Raw genomic sequence first — 6,000 nt, forward strand, 5'->3', positions numbered from 1 at the left:
GGTAGTTTTAAGAGTAGCAGTTTGAACACAGGCATATGGTCCATGGTGGTGTGTCAGGTAGCCTGCATTTTATTGCCACTGTGCTGTTATTTTTTTTTGTAATTTAAAAAAATATTAAATTACATGTAATTTGTTTTTTTTTTTAAATAATTTTGTATTTGTGTTGTTTAATAAATAAATATAATAACTTTAGAAATCATTTTTTATATTTGACAAATATGCTTTAAGAAAAAAAAATAGGTTGTAGACTGAGCCTTTTTGCTTCCGAGCACGCATGAAGCACCCGCACATCTACGGGCCTTACAGACCTGGCTGTTCCCACTCAATATCGCGTGGCTGCATGGTCGCATAACTATTTAGCATGGAGGAGTTTACAAATTGGCTTAAAAAAATACATTAAACTAGTCTGCTTGCTACCATCATAAAGTTCTATAATTAGCTTCCCATCCCATCCAGGCCTATACTACACGTGATGCCACGCTGGTCCACTCACTTAAGCAGCACACACTAAATTAATACATATTTTTTGTAAAAGACATTAACTTTTTTTTCTAAAACACAAATATATATTTTTTGTAAATAACAACGCCCAAGCTGATCTGTTCAGTTGAGCGTGCATGCAGCACCTGCACACCTAAGGGCCTTACAGACCTGTTAGCACTCAGTCTCGGTAAATGCGGCGTACAGTCTGTCAGTGTGAAGCAGGCATAACCCTTACATTACCACTCTGGACATTTAAAAGCAGCCCTTCATTTCTCAAATGTAAGAATGTACAGTTATTTCCTGCCCTTTAGGGATTAAAACCCTACTCTGCATCAACTCTTTGAACTCAATTTTTGGTTGGACTTTTGGCATGGATGCCCCTATCCAGGTGTTAGACCCTTTGAAACAAGTTTTCCATCATTTTTGTGGCCAGAAACAGTCTTTGTAGGTTTCTCGAAATTTGCCTGCCAATTGCGGTTCGCCCGAACTTTCCTGGAAGTTTGAGTCAATGTTTGTGAACGGGAAATTTGACGTTCGCGATATCTCTAGTCAGTGGTAAGATTGGATGAATGTCTGCCCCTATGGACAGTAATTCTAGATCTTCCATGACAGATTTTGCCAAAACCTGTAAATCGGATACCGTAGAGAGTAGTGAAAATATGTAGACTTAGGTCTAATCTTTGTTGAGTGAGGGGGGGTCAAAATACGACTTTGAAGGGATTAAGCTGGGACTTCAAAGGAAAGTAGTTGATGTTTCTGACTGTAATATCAAAATGCCATTGAGCACCTGATTGTCCTGTTTGGAGTTCGGGCAGTCAAGACCAGATTGTTCATCACTGTACTTTTTGAGGGCCACTCGTATACAGAAAAAGTACAAGTCTTTTACCATCTTAAATTTGCCAAAGTTGGCAGTTTTTGCAAATCCCAGTCCCAGGTTCAAAACAACAATATGGTCATCATTTAATACACAACGTGATAAGTTAATAATCTTTTTTTTTTTAACGGATGATTGACTGTTGCCCACATGACTAGAGTGTGAAGAACCTGGTCGTTTCTTTTTCTCCTGTTTGGTCAAATGTGAGGTGGCCCTTTTGTCCCTCATGTCCTGCTGGCCCACCCCTAAAAATGAGGTGAGTATTAGAACAATTGCTGGGTGATGAGTGTAATTCAATTTGGGACATACTTGACTGAAGTGATTCAGAGAACGATACAGAAAGTTCATCTTTGCTTTATAGTGAAAAAATATAAAAATGTGACAAGTGAGCAGTGAGGTGATTATTTTCATGTTTTTTTCAAAAGAAGGGGTGTATAACCCCGTGTGTGAGTGTACTGTACACTATTAAGAAAGGAGCCTGAAGAGGCTTGCGTCATTTACCTCTCTATGTAATGTCATTAGCACAATTACTCACTCCCCCTCCTCCACTCCAACTTCACTCACTTCCCCTCCTCCCCTCCCCCTCCTCCACCCCAACTTCACTCACTCCCCCTCCTCCACCCCTCCCCCTCTTCCACCCCAGCTGCACTCACTCCCGAACTTCACTCCCTCTCCCGTTTCAACTTTTACCGCCACAGTTTACTTTAAATAAAATTTCCCTACACAATAGTCATCATGTTGGACTATGCTGTACAGTGTACATCCTGTGACATGTATGCATGCCTTGATCAGCGGATTGAGGGTGTTTACTATTGCCCTGGGTGTGTGCGTGTTGCTCAGTTAGAGGCGGAAGTCGCAGAGCTAAATAAGCATCTCGCAACACTGAGATACATACACAACATGGAGATGAGCTTGGATCTCACGATCCAGACACTGGATGGAATCGGTGAAGATGAGGTAGGTGGAGTAAAGCCGGAGCAAGAAGCAGAGGTAGCCGCTAGTTGGGTCACAGTTAGAAGGGGTAGGGGAAAAAGTGGCAGGGAGGCTAGTCCCGAGTTGTCCCTCACTAATAAGTATGCTTGTTTACGTAATATTGGGGAGGATGATTCAGGAGTAGCAATGCTGCAGCAGGATGTGCTCCTTAGCAACCAAGGGTCAGACTGCTGTAACGAGAAATGGAATAGGAGTGCAGCTAAGGCTAGACAGGTACTGGTGGTAGGGGATTCAATTATTAGGCGCACAGATAGGGTAATCTGTCGAAGAAACCGTGAATGCCGTACAGTCTGTTGCCTCCCGGGTGCTCAGGTTCGGCATGTAGCGGAAAGAATTGACAGATTATTGGGTGGGGCTGGGGAAGACCCAGCTGTCATGGTACACATTGGCACCAATGACAAAGTTAATGGGAGATGGAAGGTCCTCAAAAATGATTTTCAGGTACTTGGAGATAAACTTAAAGCAAGGACCTCCAAGGTGGTGTTCTCTGAAATACTGCCAGTGCCACGTGCTACATCTGAGAGACAGATGGAGCTTAGGGAGTTAAATAAGTGGCTGAGAAATTGGTGTAGGAAGGAAGGGTTTGGGTTCCTGGAGAACTGGGCAGACTTTGCAGTCGGCTAAAGGTTCTACAGCAGGGATGGGCTGCACCTTAATGAGGAGGGTGCAGCTGCATTGGGGGAGAAGATGGCTAAACGGTTGGAGGAGATTTTAAACTAGGATCTGGGGAGAGGCGGGAGGATAAAGTCTTAATATGTAGACAAGATAAGGTAAAAAGACAGTGGGAGCCTAACATTATGGGGGGTGGAGAGGGGGGTGGGGACAGTGTAAAGATTAAGGAGGTTGGTAAAACTTCAAGTAGCCCATTTTGTGTAAACAAAATTGGTAAATATGGTGATAAAAATATAAAGTGCATGGTAGCCAATGCTCGGAGCCTTGCAAATAAAATAGACGAACTAGAGTTCATTCTGAATGACAAAGGCTATGACATTGTGGGAATAACCGAGACATGGATGGATGAAAGCCATGACTGGATAGCTAATTTAAAAGGATACAATGTGTTTAGGAGGGATAGAACAGGGAAAAAAGGGGAGGGGTTTGTCTCTTTGTTAAGAATTCTTTTACAGCTGTCCTCAACGATGAGATGGAAGAAGATTGCGAAGATGTGGAGTCCGTTTGGGTAAATATTCATGGTGGAAATAAAAGTTGCCAATTGCTTATTGGGGCATGCTACAGACCACCTCGTATTAATGAAGCTGTAGAACTGCAATTACTACAGCAGATTGAAAAAGCTGCAAGTAAAAATGAGGTCATAATTATACACGACTTCAACTTCCCAGACATTGACTGGGGTATTGAGGCTACCCATTCTGGTAAAAGCAGCAGAACTGCGATTACTACAGCAGATTGAAAAAGCTGCAAGTAAAAATGAGGTCATAATTATGGGCGACTTCAACTTTCCAGACATTGACTGGGGTATTGAGGCTACCTATTCTGGTAAAAGCAGCAGATTTCTGGCAGCACTACAGGACAATTACTTGACTCAAATGGTAACGGAACCAACTAGGGGGAATGCGTTACTGGATCTGATCATTTCTAATAGACCAGATAATGTATCAAATGTGCAGGTTCAAGAACATTTGGGAAATAGTGATCACAACATGATAACGGGGCCACAAAAACTATGAATTTTAGAAAAGCAAAGTTCAATCAAATTAGGCAGGCACTAAGTTTGGTGAACTGGGATAATGTACTACAAGGGGAGGACACTGAAGGGAAATGGCAAGCTTTTAAACTTATTCTCAATCAATATTGAGTATGTATATCCCATATGGAAACAAAATGTCTAGGAATAAAAAAAGGCCTCTATGGATGAATAGAAAGGTTAGGGATAAAATGAAGAGGAAAAGGAATGCCTATAAGGTCCTAAAACAGGTGGGGACCGAGGCTGCACTAAGCAATTATAAGGAGTGCAATAAAAATTGTAAAAGATAAATTAGGCTGGCAAAGATCGAAGCTGAAAATCAAATCGCTAGGGATATCAAATCTAACCCAAAAAAGTTTTACAAGTACATCAACTCTAAAAAAAGAAAGGTTGACTGTATAGGACTCCTAAAGGATGAGGGTGGGAACTCAATGGTGAATGACCAAGGTAAGGCAGAGTTATTAAATGCTTTCTTTGCTTCTGTCTTCACAAAGGAAACAGCACTGTTGCAAATTACAGAGGCAGAAGAGTCTCAATCTTCTAACTGTAATATTAAATACCGTATATACTCGCAAGCTAGCCGAATTTTTCACCCCCCAAAAGTGGCCCAAAAGTTGGGCGGTCGGCTTGCTTGCGAGTCATGGGTAGGTGGGTGGGTAGGTGGTGCCCCTCTCCGCTCCCCCCGCGGCCGCCGCTGCTATTACCTTAGGCGGCGCCGCTTCCTCTATCCCCGTCCTGCTCCGATAACTAAGTAATTCACAGCAGCGCACCCCTCGCTGCTGTGATGACGGAGGAAACCATAGAGAGTGGTTCCCATAGTAACGGCATCGCCGCTACAGGAAGCCGCTCTCTATGGTTTCCTCCGTCATCACAGCAGCGAGGGGCGCGCTGCTGTGAATTAGTTACCGGAGCAGGACGGGGATAGAGGAAGCGGCGCCGCCTAAGGTAATAGCAGCGGCGGCCGCGGGGGGAGCGGGTAGGGGTACTACCTACCCACCCACCTACCCATACTGGCACTATGCTAGCTATACTGGGGCACTATGCTAGCTATACTGGGGCACTATACTAGCTAAACTGGGGCACTTTACTAGCTATACTGAGCACTATACTAGCTATACTGAGCACTATACTAGCTATACTGAGCACAATACTAGCTATACTGAGCACTATACTAGCTAAACTGGGGCACTATACTCGCTATACTGAGCTCTATACTAGCTATACTGAGCACTATACTAGCTATACTGAGCACTATACTAGCTATACTGAGCACTATACTAGCTATACTGAGCACTATACTAGCTATACTGGGCACTATACTAGCTATACTCAGCACTATACTAGCGATACTGGGCACTATACTAGCTATACTGGGACACACTAAGGGAATAAGGCGGCCAGCATTTCCAACCCCCGGCTTATATGGGGGTCAATCATTTTTCCATGTTTTTTCAGGTGAAAGTTGGGGGGTCGGCTTACATGCGGGTCGGCTTGCTTGCGAGTATATACAGTACTTAACGCAGGAAGAAGTAAAGGCAAGAATAAATAAATTTTAAAATAGTCAAGACACCTGGCCCAGATGGCATGCATCCTCGGGTCCTAAGGGAATTAAGTTCAGTTATAGCTAAACCCCTTTATCTTATCTTTTGTGACTCTCTTGCAACTGGCAGAGTCCCAGTGGATTGGCGTACAGCCCACGTTTTCCCATTATTTAAGAAGGGCAAAAAATCTTATCCAGGAAATTATAGACCTGTAAGCTTAACATCAGTTGTATGCAAACTATTTGAGGGGTCACTAAGAGATACTATACATGACTTCATAGTAGAAAATAATCTTATTTCTCAGCATGAACATGGGTTTACTAAAGACCGGTCCTGTTTGACTAACATGCTCAGCTTTTATGAGGTAGTGAATGCTAATATGGATATTGGCAGGGGCGTCTCTA

This window comes from Hyperolius riggenbachi, chromosome 8 (assembly GCF_040937935.1).
Source record: "Hyperolius riggenbachi isolate aHypRig1 chromosome 8, aHypRig1.pri, whole genome shotgun sequence".
In the NCBI taxonomy this organism is placed as follows: domain Eukaryota; kingdom Metazoa; phylum Chordata; class Amphibia; order Anura; family Hyperoliidae; genus Hyperolius; species Hyperolius riggenbachi.